Raw genomic sequence first — 19000 nt, forward strand, 5'->3', positions numbered from 1 at the left:
GGCGCATTAAACTGTTAAGAAGTGACAGTAAAGACTTTTCATAATGTTACAAAACACTTCTCTTTCCAATAAAAGCTGTTCAATCTCAACTCAAAGAATCCTGAAAAAAAAATTGTATCATGTTTCAACAGAATATTAAGCAGCACAACCATTATCAACATTGATAATACTAAGATACGTTTCTTGATCACCAAATCAACATCATAGAAGGATCATGTGACACTGAAAACTGGAGTAATGATGCTGACAATTTAGCTTTGTCATCACAGGTATAAATTACATATTTAAAATATATGCAAAAATAAAACAGTTATTTAAAATTGTATAATACTAATATTTTACAATATTATTTTTTTTATTGTATTTTTGATAAAAATAAATGCATCCTTGAGTATAAAAGACTTTTTAAATAAGGTTGTGTGATATAAATCAGACATGACCGATTGTATAATACTAATATTACTATAATACTAATAATATAATACTAATTGTATAATACTAATATTTCACAATATTAGTTTTTATTGAATTTTTGATAAAAATACATGCATCCTTGTTGAGTATAAGACTTCTTTCAAAAAAACAGTATTTGTACAAATATAACAATAAAAATAAAATTAACTTGCAGACATTCATATTCAGACAAGATTAGATTTCTCAGAAAAGGGTCTGAAATGAAAACTGGGCAATCTGATGTAATAATGAGAAACTTTCTCAAAATAATGACTTATTTTCTCAAAATATTGAGAAACTTTCGAAATAATGAGAAACTTTCTCGAAATAATGACTTCTTTTCTCATAATGAGAAACTTTCTCGAAATAGTGAGAAACTTTCTCGAAATAATGAGAAAATTTCTCGAAATAATGACTTCTTTTCTCATAATAATGAGAAACTTTCTCGAAATAATGGCTTATTTTCTCATAATAATGAGAAACTTTCTCGAAATAATGACTTCTTTTCTCATAATAATGGGAAACTTTCTCGAAATAATGGCTTATTTTCTTGAAATAATGACAAACTTTCTCGAAATAATGGCTTATTTTCTCGAAATGAGAAACTTTCTCGAAATAATTGTTTTCTCATAATAATGAGAAACTTTCTCGAAATAATGAGAAACTTTCTCGAAATATTGAAACTTTCCCGAAATAATGACTTATTTTCTCATAATAATGAGAAACTTTCTCGAAATAATAAGAAACTTTCTCGAAATAATGACTTCCTTTCTCATAATAATGAGAAACGTTCTCGAAATAATTGTTTTCTCATAATAATGAGAAACTTTCTCGAAATAATTACTTGTTTTCTCATAATAATTTTCTCGAAATAATGAGAAACTTTCTCGAAATAATGACTTATTTTCTTGAAATAATGAGAAACTTTCTCGAAATAATTACTTATTTTCTTGAACTGTCAATTTTCTTAAAAAAGGTTGTGTGACAAAACACAAACACTCTTAAAGAGGGGCACAAAAGCATCTGTTTTATAGAATTACCCATCAAACTCTAGAGTATTGTTTGGAATGTTTTTTTAAGTGTACAAAAGTTTTATTGAACAAATATATACTTATAACTACTCTAAACAACAGATAATCTGTCATTTCACTTTGCAGCCAAAATCATGGTGCATCTTAGGTATTGTTTGATTGATTGAATTGTATTGATTGAATTTGAAATGTTCCTCACAATGTTAAAACCAAACCTATGACCTTCATCTAATAATGGATCAATTTTGAGTGGCTCGATTACAGTATCTGGTCACAATAATTCTGTCTCAGATAACTTTATTAAAAATACATATGGCAGACTTTAATCAATTATAAAATGCAAATACAATGATCACACATTTCAAGAGAATATCAACAACAGATGCTCATTTAATCCTGAGCTGTGAAAACTCCATCCTGAACACATGCATCCTAAATATCGATGCATAGAAACCGCTGACAAACTCTACAATTACACAGTGATCAATATGTTATTATGTGTGATTAGTTGCTTTTCAATCCTCCCTGGGGCCCCCGCCAATTTTAATTTTACACCCGGCAAACTAGAGAGTGGGAGAGAGAAATCGAGGTCGTGCTGCCATCAGTGAAGACAGCGAGAAGAGAAACAGATAAGTGGGACTAACCTCTAGACAGTATCTGACGATTAACTCTGAGTGAAAGCAAATCAAAATGATTTTGTATCAATGTTATTGAGCAGCGGGCTGATGCGAGTGGACAGAAATATGCCGTGGAGGATGTGACGGGAATAAGGCACCAGAGATCTTCACAGGGTGGCAGTGTTTCTCAATAAGGGGCCGATGTTACACAACAGCATCCGGCAGCCATCTTGAGAGACTCGCTTATGAAATTTGATACACTGCTGTTTCCTCTCAAAGCATCTCATAAATCCATCTCAGGACACGTGAGGGCACTCATTCACTGTATTTACCTGTAAAACGTGGCCGTCTTTCTCTCTTTTAGATTTGTAGGCTAGGATAATTAATGCAGATCATGTGGCTGTATAAAAATGCGGTGCACATCTGACATTTCGGTATATTAATTAAGCCCTGCTTTTGTTTTCCTGTGTAAATAATGAACACAGAACTTATTCAATCACATGCCCGAATGAAACACGGTTCATGAAAGTCAAATGAGCTGCAAAAAGCATTACTCATGGAAGAGGCTAATTCAATAAATAAAGGGCTTTAACTGACATTCCATCTGACTAATTGATGAGTGAATAGATGGAATGTTTAATCAGAATTGTTTTTTTTTGTTTGTTTTTTTTGTCTCTGTGCTGCATCTGAAGGGGGTATGCAAGTCAGATTTCAAGCAGTGTCCTGCAGTATGACATGCTATACTCCAGCCGAAAACATTTTTGTAATTATTTTATGATTATTATAGATGCTGTTTTTACTTCATATTTTTTTGAGAGCCAAAAACAAATCACTTGTTACACTGCAGGACTATTTACTATGGAAGCCCGTTTCCGCGGTTGAGAAAATAAAAAGTGATTTCTTTAAGTCATAATAATGAGAAAGTTTCTCATAATTATGCCTTAGTTTCTCAATATAATAAGATACATTATTCGCGAAATAATGACTTATTTTCTTGAAATAATGGGAAACATTCTCGAAATATTGAGAAACTTTCTCTAAATAATGACTTATTTTCTCGAAATATTTAGAAACTTTCTCGAAATAATGACTTATTTTCTCGAAAACAATGACTTATTTTCTCGAAAACAATGAGAAACTTTCTCGAAATAATTACTTATTTTCTCAAAATAATGAGAAACTTGCTCGAAATAATGACAATCCACGCATGCGCAACGCAAAGCAGGAACCATGCAGGAACACCGCCAACATTGCTTTGTTCTGTAATCTAAAGTGTATAATCTGTCATTAAATAATAATTTCAGATAAATTATCTGCATGTAGTCTTGTTAATTTGCAGCACTTACCAAGTTACGCTGCCAGAAAGTTCATGGTTTCAAACAGATATAGAGGAATTCCAACAAAAAAAACACACATTTTATGAAGAAATGAAAGCCATTACACATATAAACTTAATGAATAGATGTTCATTTCGATGATTTGTTCGTTTTATTAGTCACTTTCATGCATCACATGCAAAGGCCCACAATGTTTATACAGTAGCCAAAATCTCATCCCGCTTGCACAAAGCGTAGTTGTTCAGTACCACGGCAACCGCTTGGTCTTTGATCAGCATCCCGCTTCTTGCACGACAAACGCTTAACGTGAAAAATGCTTAACGTGGCTTGAAGTACAAAGACAAGATTGAACCAAATTCAGTACACAACTTAATGATCATGCATACTGTATACAGGAATTCAGGTGGACCCAAAATATGAATGCAACACAAAACAGCAACGCTTATGCAACCGCTTAACGTGCAACTTTGGGTGTTGCGTTCAAATTCTGGGCTCTTATGCTTGCCCGTATGCATGATCAATTATATTGTATCCTGAATTTGTCATTGAACTTTAAGCCAGATTAAGCAATGAATAGATGTTCATTTCGATGATTTGTTCGTTTTATTAGTCACTTTCATGCATCACATGCAAAGGCCCACAATGTTTATACAGTAGCCAAAATCTCATCCCGCTTGCACAAAGCGTAGTTGTTCAGTACCACGGCAACCGCTTGGTCTTTGATCAGCATCCCGCTTCTTGCACGACAAACGCTTAACGTGAAAAATGCTTAACGTGGCTTGAAGTACAAAGACAAGATTGAACCAAATTCAGTACACAACTTAATGATCATGCATACTGTATACAGGAATTCAGGTGGACCCAAAATATGAATGCAACACAAAACAGCAACGCTTATGCAACCGCTTAACGTGCAACTTTGGGTGTTGCGTTCAAATTCTGGGCTCTTATGCTTGCCCGTATGCATGATCAATTATATTGTATCCTGAATTTGTCATTGAACTTTAAGCCAGATTAAGCATTTTTCACGTTCACATGTCCTGCAAGAAGCGGTGTGGGACACTGAAGACCAAAGACTATAGAATATAAGACGTGTACAGTTTTGAATGGGGAAAAATGCAACGTTCAGTATGGCCGCTCTATCGAACGAAGCCCTGCCTTCTGAGTAAAAGAGCCAATCCCTAATCGGTAAAGTCAGCGCATCACTGCAGCTGCCGTTAGAAGTCCCAGTTGCTATAGAAACAGTAAGCGTTCTGACACATTCACCTAGGACTGCGCATGCGCACTGGCGGATCTAGCCTGAGAAATACGCTTTTTTAACGCTATTTGAGCAAAATAAACAACATTTATGATACAGTTGTTGTCAGATTTCATTGGTGATTTCAAATATGAAATTTAATCGTCAGTTTGGCGACCAGCTTTGGAGAATTTGATGTTTCCCCATTCAAAGGGATAGGAGTTGCACTTGCATGCCCAAGAGGCCTTTCAAAGATGGCCGCCGAGCAGTGTTGGGCAAGTTACTCTGAAAATGTAATCAAATTACTGATTACTGATTACTCCTTTTAAAAGTAATCACGTTACTGTTCTGATTACTTTATTTCAAAAGTAATTAGTAATTAGTTACATTACTAGGTACGTTACTTTTTTCTCCATGAAATTTATGAAATCCCAGCATACACGCTCCCGATAAATATTTGTTATTAAAGCATCAACATTCACAGAACACTGTTATTTTTAACTAAAGCAAGTGGCTGCTGCATGCATGGTTTGGAATGGCAGAATGCCAGCAAAGAGCACTGCATTTATAATCTCTAAAAGACATCTCAGTTCATCGCAATCTCACAAATCTCTGTTATAACACAATAAATATAAGCATAATGAATCTTTCATAATGTCTACAATTCGTGTGTTATAATGAGAGGATTCGTGAGCACGCAAATTTCAGCACTGCATTGCTCAACGCTGCAAACACGTTATAGCCTAAATAGAAACTCTGCAAACGCTTGCATCTGTTAATCGAATATATTTTATATTAGTTCATGTTGCTTTTGTGCAATAGATGAATAACAATTTATTTGTTTTAGATATTTTATGTTTAGATATTTCTATTTTGCGGGAGTCCCGTGAATCATTTTATTCTCCCACATCCCGCACACACACGAGTGTCTACCTGCCCTCACCAGCACTCGCCCATCTTCTCCCGCACTGCTGTTGTGTCGGGTCTCGCGGGAGCATGTCTCTAATCCACTGGCACTTGACTCGACAGTGAGTGTGCTACATCCTTTTTACAATCTCTAGATTATAAAACACTACATTCTATCAGCAATGTAGCGCGGCAGTAACGTATAGAGACCTCGGCTTGTAACTATACTCTAATTACTTTTTTGAAAATTATAACGCATTAAATTACTCCGTTATTAAAAAAGTAATCAAATTACAGTAATGCGTTACTAAGTAATTCGTTACTGCCCAACACTGCCGCCGCGTGACATGCCTTAAATGGACTTTGCTGAAGACCAAGCGGTTGCCATGGTAACGAACAACTACACTTTGTGCAAGCAGGATGTGATTGGGCTACTGTATAAACATTGTGGGCCTATTAGGGATGTTCATTTCGGTTATTTTTCCTAACCGACAACCGACGCTCATTATCCGATTGTTAACCGTTAACCGTCAAGATTATTTTAAATTAGAATTGAATTAAATTAGAAAGGATAAGTGACTGTGACCCGTTAAAAATACTAACATTTGTTTCCCGGAGATTAATTTTACATGCGCAAAAAGCAGCAAACAACAGAACATATGAGGATTCTCATGGTCATATCACATCACGCACCTGCAGCGCTTCTGCGAGCAGAGAAAAACATAATAAAGCTAGGCTGTATATATATATAACGAATAAATAGGCCTATATGAGAAACATATTTTTACTTCAACAATAAATTAAGAAAATTTAAGAAAAACTGCAACAAGTAGCCTAGTATGCAGAGTTTCGGTTCATTTTTGTGCTGCACGAAAGGAAACAGACCGCAGAAAGCAGCATCCTATTTTTCTTTAGGTTTATTTTACAAAAGCACAAAGATTTGTTTTTATTGCCAATGTACACAAATAAAGGCAAACCTCTTACAATTCCGATTATCTTTAGGACTAAAAGGAGTAGTTTCTTCCACTGTTAGAAGGAAATAATTCAAGTGATTGCACCGGCGCCACATGCACGCGCACAGTTAAGCATTGCTACCTTGACAATGCAGCCTGTTCATTATCATAATAAAATACAGTCAGTCAAACATATGGAAAAAAAAACTATGTAGTAAAAAAAATATGTAGTAAAATCTGTTAAGCCGTTAAGTGTTATCACAGTACCGCCGTGATGTTATGCAAAACAAAAATGATATTGGAACGCGAGTGAAGTACATAATAAATAATAATTTGCCATTCAAATACATCGCGAATACGGAAACATTTGATTTTGTGTGGAATGAGAGACCCAACGTTGGTTTCAGTTTCGTTTTAGCCTAAATGAATTAGTTTTGGCTTGTCGTTTATATTGCTATGGCTTCTTATATTTTTAATTCTTGTTCTTTTCTAAATACTGTGAATTGAAAGGATTTGTTGTGGAGCGAGGGGAACTAAAATAGCCTAGCTATGTTTACAGTGTTTATTAAATTATTATAATGTTTGTAAACATTTCGCGTCGGCATTAGGCCTATTTCTGAATGAAATAATAAAATGCGACTTATACGCGACTTATGTATTTTTTCCCCCTAAAAACATATTTTTTATACGCGTAGCGTATTTTAACCATACAGCAAACCTTTTAAAATATTTTTATAAATTACTGAAAAAAGAAATAGTGAAATGACTTTTAAACCGTTTAACTGATTGTATTAATCAGTCAAAATTCTTACGGTCGGTTAACCGGTTAAACGGTTAAAATGAACATCCCTACTCTGAACTTGTAATAGGATACTCGCGTAGTAACCTTTTCATAGTACTCCTAGTCAAGGTGTAACGTCCGGCCCTACATAGTTTACATAGTTTAAAATGGGGTCAGATTATACTATGTGAGATTTTGAGTGTTTAAAAAGATGAGACAGACGACAGTTGTGAAGTGAAAACCAGTGGTGTATTTACAATATTCACATGAGACTATGAAACCTCAGGCTGTTAAAAGCATATAGTTCAGAACACCATACCCTAAAACAGTCTGAATGAGTCCCAGTGTGTTGATAGTCCCAATGCAAGTGTCTTTACAGCCCAAGGTCGATTAATCGGTTAAAATAAACATTAATGAAGACTACATACAGAGAATTTATCTGAAATCGTTATTTAATGACAGATTGTACACTTTAAATTACAGAACAAATGATTGCGGTGTTCCTGCATGGCTTTGACCAACAGATGTCGCTAGCGTGCCGTCACGTTGCGTTGCGCATGCGTGGATTAAGTCATTATTTTGAGAAAATAAGTCATTATTTTAAAAAAATAAGTCATTATTTAAAAGAAATAAGTCATTATTTTGAGAAAATAAGTCATTATTTCAAGAAAGTTTCTCGTTATTACGAGATGTTAAGTCATTATTATGAGAACGTTTCTCATTATTTTGAGAAAAGTCATTATTTTGAGAAAGTTTCTCATTATTTCGAGAAAGTTTCTCATTATTACGAGATGTTAAGTCATTATTATGAGAAAGTTTCTCATTTCGAGAAAGTTTCTCGTTATTACGAGATATTAAAGGGGTCATATGATGCGATTTAAATTTTTCCTTTCTCTTTGGAGTGTTACAAGCTCTTGGTGCATAAAGAAGATCTGTAAAGTTGCAAAGACTAAAGTCTCAAATCCAAAGAGATATTCTTTATAAAAGTTAAGAGTCAACCACACCTACCTAAAACGGCTCGTTCTAACACGCCCCCACATGTCTACGTCACGATGTGGGAAGATTTGCATAACGCCGCCCAAATGTTCACGCAAAGAAAGAAGGCGTAACATTTATTCTCGCTATAGTATTGTTGTTGCCGCGGTCGCCATGTCGTGAAGACGATGTGTGTTTCATTGTGAAAGCGAAACTACTTTGTTTGGCCTTCCAAAAGAGGATGATATCCACTTCGTCATGCCTAGACGATGCAACGCAACGCGTAAAAAGACAGTATAAGTCATTATAATCCATAATTAAGTCCCCACTGGATGCAACAAATGCCTCGTTTATAATGTGTTTTAATGTTTTTGTCTTGTCGGTCCGGCAGGAACACGGCATCACAGTACGGTAAGGGGCGTAACACTTCCGTCAGGTATGTTACATGCTTGAGGTATTCGGCCAATCACAACGCACCTCGCTTTTCACCAATCACAGCACACCTTGCTTTTCAGAACGATGAGCTTTGTAAAAATCTACTATTATGAGAACGTTGCTAGTACAGAAATTGCTAGTACATTTTACAAATAATTACAAAGAAATGTATAGTAATATGCATCAAAAGAAATTTTGAAGTAGAAATAAATAGTATTTTCTTGCACCTGTTCTATTTCTATTTTGAAATCAATTTTTTATTTCTATTATTTTCTTTCAACTTTGAAAAATCTTTTTTTTTTTTTCACAGAAATATTTGTGACTGGTACATTTTTTCATTAATAAATAATGGACCCTGTGTGAATGCATGTGTTTATTTATTTATTTTCATCAAGTTACAGGCCTTGCTTGAGAGACCGGTAACACATTTGTGTCATAACATTTCGATTAACCCGGATGGGCTAGCGCTCTGGAATACAAATGTATAGATTTAGCTTCTAATATTGAGTGAGCGCAGGCTGCTTAATTAAGGTGTATCTGTGATATGATCTATCATCATCATCTGTGCGGCACAGAGGGATCAGACTGACCTGTACTGAGCTCTGTCTCAATGACATAATGAGAGAAACATCAGGCATAAAAGGCAATCAATGTTCATTAAATTGTCAGTCTTCCTGCTGCTCACCGGCAGACGACAAACTCTAAACTGAAGATGACAAGGACATTAATGCAGACAGCAATTCAACCTTCAATCTCTCCTGTGAGACAGAGACGTGCAGAGACCATTTGGTAAGCAGTGCCTCAAAAAAGAGCAGCTGTTGCCGCTGTCTTTAGCTGTCCAGTTAGACTCTTAACCTTCATCAGCTCCTGTGGTGCCACATGCTGGAAATTAAGATGGCAAGAGAGAGATTTTTAATAGTCTGCTGTTGCAGTGAAGCGTCCAACTGCCCAGTTTAAATTTTAGGTAATTCCTGATGACATTTCATCAACCATTGTATGAGTATGACAGATAATTATGATAATAATAGCCAATTCAGGTGTACTAAAGAAATAGTTGCAAAAATAAGAATTCCTCATGCCATCCAAGATGTAGATGAGTTTGTTTCTTCATTGGATCTGAAGACATTTAGCATTACATTACTTGCTTACCAATGGATCCTCTGCAGTGAATGGGTGCCGTCAGAACGAGAGTTCAAATAGATGATAAAATATCAATAATCCACAAGTAAAGTTTGTAAGCTACATGTTTGTAAGAAACAAATCCATCATAAAGACACTTTTAACTGCAAACCATTGCTTCTGGCTAAAATACAAGTCCTTTATCTGCAATATAGCATTCTTTAGTGAAAAAGTTATCTCATCTGAATCAGGAAAGAAATATGCTCAGATCAAGCACTGTTCATGAGCAAAAACAGTTATAGAGGACAACAGGGGATATACTTTTCACTGGAGGAAGCATTATGTAAGCAATAAGGTACGAGAGGCCGTGCTGTATCGTGAATAAATCATAAATCTGCTTCGCGTCGTGCCTAACAACGCCCTTCAGCCGTGCTTTATTCACGATACAGCACGGCCTCGAGTACCTTATTGCTTTTAAAAAGGTTACCACACAATAAAAAATATTAAAACCAAAAATGTATGTATTGAAATGTTACTTTTTTGAAGCAAGTTCGTTAGCGGATGCGGTCCTTCTGCTAAAAAATAGTTCCTGACAGCAACAGTAAACGGCAAGAGAATGTTCCAAACATGCCTCAACTAATGGAGCTTAAATAAAAACATAGAATAGGAACTCTTCTTATCCGCTGTGACATTTATTTTTTTAACACCATATATGATAATTTCTCACACACATACATCTGCTTATCTCTCAGCATGAGAAAATGTCTGATTCGCGGCACAGCGCGAGTTTGCAAGCGTCATTACAGTGTTAACTGATGGACATATGGACATAGCTACAGAATCATACCTGAAACAGAAAACTAATAAATACTGTAATATTCCCTCCTCACTTTGGAAACTGTAGGCTTTAGACGCACACACATCAACATATCTCCACATGAGAAGCGTTTATTAGACGGGGAAGGGCGGGGTCTCAAAATTAAAGATGAAAGATGCAATATAACGCCAGCAGGGGTCACTCATACTTCATTAAATAAATAACAAACAGTTAATTCTGCCGAAATACATAATACATGAAACAGTTTTGATGCTATATTATTGATTGTTTTTGTTGCTAAGGGTGTTGCTGAGTGATACACAGAACCGTTGGGTGAAGCGGTCATAGCCGTGCTGTATCGCGAATAAAACAGCTGTTGACCAATCAGAATCAAGGAATGGAACTAACCGTTTTATAATATGGATTATGGACTTGTATTTTAGCCAGAAGCAACAATATGAGAGTAATAATTCATGGACTGGAGTCATGTGCATTACTTGTGGATTATAGTGATGTTTTTATCAGCTGTTTGGAGTCTCATTCTGATGGCACCCATTCACTGCAGAGGATCCAATGGTAAGTAAGTGATGTAATGTAAATTTCTCACATTACATTCTTTTTCTTGAGTGTGAGTACATTTTCAGCAAATTTTCATTTTTCATTCAACTATTCCTTTAATGAATGTTAACTAACAATCAGAATAATAGTGTTAAAAAAAATCTGGTTTGGTAGTACCTAAGACAAAAAAATAAAAGTTTAGGAATCATTGACCAATACAGAAACTTTTTTTTCTATGGGAAACATAGCTGTCCAGTGAAGTGACACACCTCACCCTAATATTCTCTGCTTCTGTGGACGAAATAATGACGTGAAAACTGAACTAAAACCTTTTACTAAAGCCAAATTATTCAGGAAATTGTTCAGCGCATGTTTGTACTTAAACAGACTTGCAGGTGGTCACACCCACACAAACGGCCACATACGCATGTTAAATAATGCGCCACAGGTGTGCGTTCTATTTTGTAGAGAAGCAAATACCTGGATAATACTAATTGCAGTCTCTAACAAGAGCGAGAGAGACATGTGATTATGGGTCACTGCCATAATCACACAGTATACATGAAACAGAGTCACTTTCAATGAGCATTATTATAAGGGAGAAAATGAAGGTTTTTCACAGCACAACTGCTCAACAATCATAAACCCGTCATAAATCTAAAAGCGCATCAGGCCTAAATGTGACTATAACGACTTACAGGCCATTTATTTGAAGCAGTGTTATTTTACATAAGATGATTTGCCTCAAATGTCATATAGAGGGGTTTGGAAATATATTTTGAAGTCTGAATAACAAAATGAATCTATTATCTTACTTAAATTAGGAAATACTGTATAATGCTTAACATTTAAATCTAATTCATATTAGAAATGAAGCACATGATTATGCACAGCATCAAACAGGAAAAATATCCAGAAAACAGCACTGTCCTTAAAATGTCCTCTATCTCCAGTGGTTGACAATCACAGAGACTTTAATAGTTTCTTCCTGTGCCACTAGATGGAAGCAGATGCCTTATGACGACAACGCATGTAAAATCAATATATTGCAGTGTTTTTTTAAACGGTTGCACAACATTAATGTCAACCAACGGTAAATACAGATAATTAAAAGTACTTCTGCATGGACATGGTACACAATGAACAATTTTAAAGAAACCATGCCGCCTGTGAATAAACAATGTGCAAGTTTATTATGCATCCTCCAAAACCACTTAAAAGTCTAAATCAGTTCTCATGCTCTGGTCTGTTCTAAAAGATGGCTGGTGTGGGCAAAGGGTTGGTTTATAGTGAAACCCTGAAGGGGGGTTTCTGACACCCGCAGTTGCCATAAATAGAAGATCGTAGCTATACTGCAGCAACAATTTGAATAATTTAGAGCCACCCTTAAAAAAGAGAAGAGGTGGACCAAATACAGTAGGCACATCCTCCTCCACGTGCTGCCTCTCTGCTCCTCCCAACGCAGACACAAAAGGATTTACTCTGTTCTGTTTCAGCCGCGATTGTGGAAGCAGCTTGCGGACCGCTCTCGTCTGCACTCATTTAGCTTCAGAGCTGGATTGGAAACAGTTCAATAACTCTCCTGCCACTGAAAATAAACTGTTTTCAACCGCAGAGCCACACTGCTTACATCAAACCCACAAGCCCTCCATGAATCTCTCTCTTCTTGGGTTTCTTATTTTATTGTAGATAGTAGAGAATAGCATGGAGAGGCCTAAATAAAAATCACAAATCCCTTTAATATTTATTATTCCTCCCAATTAAATGGAGAGCTAATGGAGACTTTAAATACAATGCACTGCATACTTTTCTCCTTGGAAAACCCCTGAAATCTCACCTGTCTCTAGAATTTTGGAAGAGATTTCAATGTCACAAACTCAAAGTTTGCAATCAAAAACTGAGAGATATCAATATGAATGCAAACAATTTAATATATACATACATACACAGAAAAGAGGGAGCAGGGGGGTTGGATGTCATAGGTTTTATTTATCCTAGAATGACTTGCATGGGCATCATAGCTGTACATTACAGGCACATATGCTAACCGCTATGCTAGTTCCCATATTTCTTGTCTTTCTCTTGCTCACTCTCTCTCTATGCTTCCCTACTGTGCTCTCCTTCCTTGTCCTTTCATGCTCATTTATATTTTTCTAAGGGAAGAAAGCAGGAAGGGTGGTGACTGGCATAGATGACTACAGAAACAATGACATAACAGTCTGGTTTCACCTGATGAAAGTCATCGACAATAATTCATAAAGGTTTTTGAGGCTGCCAACACCTCCAATCTGAAAAATTCAGCAGGTCTGTGAGTGACTACTAAGAGCATGTTAGGTGGATAATCGTGGGCCGTCACTTCTTGCTCCTCTAACCAGCTGTGACGGAGGGGCAGACAGAGACCTCGGCTCCTGTGTGCCTCCATGCATGGAGAGGAGGGAGAGAAAAAAGCCACATTGATGAAAAATGAGATACTATGGGATGTGGATGCTCAATAATGACTAATTTACTTGGTGTCAGCTTGAATTTTCAGTGTGATAAAACACTATTTAAATGCTCAGTACTATTCAGTGAACTGAGAACTTATGCATAATCAAAAGTCTGTCTATGTGACATTATCAGCATAAAGTGTGCTCCACGATGCAGCATTTTCTGAAAAAGAACTACAAGAACGGATTTCTGACCAACATGTAAAGAGACCAACCACAGTTTGTTTCTGTTAAGTTTGTGAAGAAAATTTGTGAAACTAAAAGTGGAAAAAACACTCACCAAAAAAAAAATAAATAATAAATAAATCACAAAATTACTAGTTTATAACTGGAAAATGTGAGATATAAACGTGAGATAAAAAAAGTTATCTAAAAATACCTTTTTTATTCCATGACCCCCCCCCGTCTGAATAAACAAAATATTATACACACACACATATATATATATATATATATATATATATATAAAAAATTGAAGGGGGTCTGAACACTTTCCGTACCCACTGTATATATGGCTGTTCCCTTTGGCTGTTCACTTCCTGTAGTAAATAAAAAATGCAGATATTCTGTTCCACAGTCTGCTCATTTCAATAATTATTCAAGTCTGCATGACAGATAAGTGCTCAGAGACAAACAAAAAACAAAAAAGGACTTTGGAAAGAAACATGCTTCTATTTTCTCTGAATAGTGAAAGAAAGTAATGTTCCTGCCACAACAGAAAAATAATAAGTTGCTTTCACATTCTTCTGTGCTCATGTATTGTCCTAAATCACAGACTCAACGAGTCAAAAACAAAAGTATTATCTTACTAAGAACACTGCGATTAGCTCAGCTACAGAAATTCATGCTACTCCGCCACACTACTATTACACAAGATGGCTGATTGAGATAAAGTGAATAAATAAATTCAATTTAGTTTTTTTGAGTTTCTACTCTGATGAGTGTTTATAAACCCAATGTCTGTTTGTACAGCTTGTAAAGTACAAGTATCTTCAGTGCTAATGCATTAGCAGAAAAATTTTAATTTTTTTTGCCTAAAATGATAAAAGGTACAATATTTCATAGCCTACCTATCTGATGGTCTTTATTAAAGTGAAAATGGCCAGAGTAGGCTCATGACAGACTTTATTTTAAGATATTTAGTGATTCTAATTCATTCATTCCAGCTCACCATTTTGATTAGTCATGGACTCTCAGAAATTAGTCTTAATACTGATCAGTACCAGAGGAGTTCATTGAAATCTACTGAATAATTAATCAAAATGCTTTTAAAACCTGAAATGGCTTCAGAACCCTTAATTTAAATCATCATATTAAATATACAGGTCTGATTATAAAATGTTGCCCATAGGGATGCACCGATATGAACATTTTGGCCGATACCGATAACCGATCATTTTTTTTTATTTGAAAGCCGATAACCGATATGTTGGCCGATAAATCTATATCCAAATTTTTATATACTTTTTGAGAGCCTGATTATAAAAAAGGTCTCATCATTAAAAGCCACATCCCAAACACTTCAACATAAGCAGCCTAGTTTGAACAGTGTACGTTGTTAAAATAATGTTACTCTCCTATTACCAAATTTCATCATAAAAAGTCTTACAAATAAATAAAATAATGCATAAATAATGCAAACAAGTCATCTCATGTCAAGTGTCTCTGAAGGAAATAATGCATTATTTATCGGCTTTAAGATATCGGCCAAATTTTCTTATCGGGCCGATACCGATAACAGAAAAAATGTGCATTTATCGGCCGAAACCGATATGGTGGCCGATATATCGTGCATCCCTACCCATTACAAAAAACACTTCAGAACCTAAAGAGCTTTATCAATAGTTTAACACTCTATGATTAAAGAGATTCATGTGGCTCCATCAGTCATCGTGGGTCAGCTGTTGCAATGCATTATGGGATTGTCTTTTCTGTGAAGGATGCAAGCTATGCTGCCTTAGAAGAATCATAATTATGCTGCCTACCTTTTAAAACAGCCTTTCACTGACATTATAAGCAGACTTAAACAGTAACAATAAAAAAGCTTTGAATATGGTCCATATACTATAAAACAGGAATATATTCTAACAAAGACAGAATGCAAGAATAGAGTGAGAAAGGGAAAATAGAGAGCGAGAGAGAATGTGGAAACTCTCGAAATATCCAATATCCACAACTGTCAAGCAAAGCAATGCTATCTCCTATTTCCTCAGGCAGCGGCGGAGACCACCTCTCCCCTTTCGTGATGGAATGGCATGTTTTGTACCCTCATGTTGAACACTTTCTATTGATGGGGTTCTGATATGTCAACACACTGATGCATCTTGTAAAGGAACAAATCATTTTTACCCGGTTCTAAATAAAGAGCTACACAACGACGCAAAGTTCCTTTTCACTTCCGTCTGGATGAGCTTGTGTACCATGGTCAAATGAATGCTGTTGTTAGTGCTTCACTGATTGGCTATTCAGCATGATTAGAGACTTTTCAAAGAGAGGTGAATGATAGGGAGGGAAAATCTGCAGAATATGAGCTGATTTCCTGAAGCTGTGAAATCAGGCAGATTGCTGGGGATGGAGAGCAAGGGATGAGGGAAGATAAGGCCTCGGGACCACGGGGGCGGCACATTTTGATCGACTATTGTGAAATCTTAAACTGACATGTTTACCCCTAAGACCTGACTTTAGTGTCGACCCATACCCTCGATCCTCATTCCAAGATGTCTGAACATGTGGATATGTACGTATATGTGAGTGTGGACTCATATCTGTGCATTAGTGACGGGCACGAGTACACTACAAAGACCACAATATAAATAAAAAATAATTAATAATGAATAAATAAATAATACATTTGTCATTTTATCTGTTTATTTTTTTATATCAAATAATATTTAAATAACAAATAAATAATTTAATAAATGATCATTAATTTTAAACACTTTATATAATTGAATTGAATTTTTATATATTTTTTATATTTTATATTTAAATAATATAAAAGTGTTTTTGTGAGATTAATTAAAAGAATCAGTTCACACACACACACAAAAAAAAAATAATAAAAATCAACAAACCACAAATTAAACTTTTATTTTACAACTATTTTTAACTTGATATATTATAAAAAGATGCAATCCCGCACACTATCAATACTTGCTGAGTTTGTGTTGATTGAATTTAATATATTAAAAATGAACTCAAGAATACCAGACCCTGAAACAACACATATCATGGAACAGTCAAAGACATCTGAGATTTTAAAAAATGTTAACAAAAAATGTAATTAAAAATAAAAAGCATACTAACATAATTCACATCTATCTCAATGCCACATTAAACATTTTTCTGTCTACAAGCAATCAAAATAAAACATGTATGTGTCTGTATTTTTGTTTGTGGATAAACACATTTGTAGCTGCATGAATAAATTGCACGGATCTAGATCTTTTTAAATTCTGTGTGTTTTGTCTTGTGAATTTTGCCATGAAATGCTATACCCCAATCATTGTGCATTTTACAAAGGTTCCTCCCCCTCATCATCTCTCCAAAGAGAATGAAACGGAGAGACAGAGAGAGAAATGAAGGCAATCAAAAGAAAAGACAACCTGAGGAAAGAGTAAAATCACTGACATAATTACCCAGATTAGGCTGGAAAGAGTAATTGCAAGATAAACCCTCACGGATGTCATCTCGATGTGCTCTTTGTGGCTTAATCAGAGACACTACAGTATCAAATCAATATATGCTAAAAATGTAAAACAGTTTGTGCTAAAACAGGAAAGCTACCGAGGGAACCTGCAGTTTGTGTTATAAAGTTTTACACTAATCACCCAGGCCTCCATGTCACATGGGTTTCACTACGGTCAAGCCTGGGAGAAATATAGTATTGACAAAGATAGAAAAAAAATCCCCAGAATGCGAGTAAACTCAGTTGTGATTATATTTGAGTGTTGTTAAGGGACCGTAGCCCTAGCATTCAGTGCACTCTCAGGTGATTTAAGGGCCATGGCTGTGGGGTCCACTTTGGCTCTCTGAGGCCCCCAGGCCGGCATAGATGACCTTCACACTGCCTGAATCAATAGCAATTAACTCGAGCACTATAGCTAGTGGGGTTTAGTAAAAGAAAACAAAGTTCCCAGTACAACGCAGCCTGTTTGCAAACACAAAAACACATTAAAACGTAGAGTTTAGACACATATAAATTATATTAAAGGGGTCATATGATGCGATTTCAAGTTTTCCTTCTTTAAAAAAGCATCATATGACCCCTTTAACAATCCGCATGGCAAACCGTGCATATGAACAAAATATCTGAGCCAATTATCAACATATCAGCTTATCCCACAATCATCCGATCTCGTTATTTAATTTAGCATTACTGAGGCATGACCTGTCGAGGTACTTTTGAAATGATCAGGGCCGTTTGCACGGAAATGAGGTTTTGCATTTATTAACCAAACAAACTCATTTTCTACATTAATGACTTAAGGAATTAACATGCAAAACGAAATCTCAGCACTAAATTGGCAAGACACATCAGACGATGCGGTAAAATGAGTTCAATTACCGCATGAAAACAGGTTTTACCTGTTTACACAGTATTAACTTTATTCTACTGTGAGCTATAACAGTATTGCAGTTTTCAAGTTGGGAAGCTAAAGGAAAACATTTTAAACCATCATTCAGATATAACAGATTTCAAATACTAAATCTCTTAATACACAACAGATTGCTATGATATTGGCTTGGAATTATACTGTGCCTTTCTGTGCAAAGGCGGCATTTATTTAGTTGCTTAAAATGTTTTAATTACATTTCTATGAAATAATGAACTACAAATACTAATAAGAAATATATGGGACTTCGCTATATTGTGAATATACTGTGGTCAAAGTTATAGCCAATGAGTTACATACAATACAAAAAAAAAAAAGATGCAAAATTGTAATACTGCACAGTGTTAATTAGAATTTGTGCTCTATAAAGTATACAGCGCTTTATTCATCTCTTTCACATCAAAAATTTCATTTTCTTTGTTTTGAAGATAATTCATGTCAGTCAAACTCACACAAGTGAGAGAGGAAAAGACACATTCATATTCATGTTAATTTATATACATGTTCATATTCATGTTAATTTATATACAGGCTTTTATATAATATAAAATGATGTGATATAACATGTTTAGATGATAGAACAAGGAGTATCTGAAATAATATTATGTGTAGAATTTTATAATACCAATCAGCTTGTAGAAATGCAGAACATTTAATGAAGGGGTCATATCATGAGAAA

The 19000-nt window shown here is 35.3% G+C and overlaps 1 protein-coding gene across 1 annotated transcript in view; it reads right to left on the reverse strand.

Annotated features, from left to right (window-relative positions):
* LOC107676277 (neurexin-3a-like) overlaps positions 1-19000 on the reverse strand; it is a 136220-nt gene that overhangs the window by 19040 nt on the left and 98180 nt on the right. The window lies entirely within an intron of this gene.

This window comes from Sinocyclocheilus anshuiensis, unplaced genomic scaffold (assembly GCF_001515605.1).
Source record: "Sinocyclocheilus anshuiensis isolate Anshui unplaced genomic scaffold, SAMN03320099.WGS_v1.1 scaffold3105, whole genome shotgun sequence".
NCBI classification, from domain to species: Eukaryota; Metazoa; Chordata; class Actinopteri; order Cypriniformes; family Cyprinidae; genus Sinocyclocheilus; species Sinocyclocheilus anshuiensis.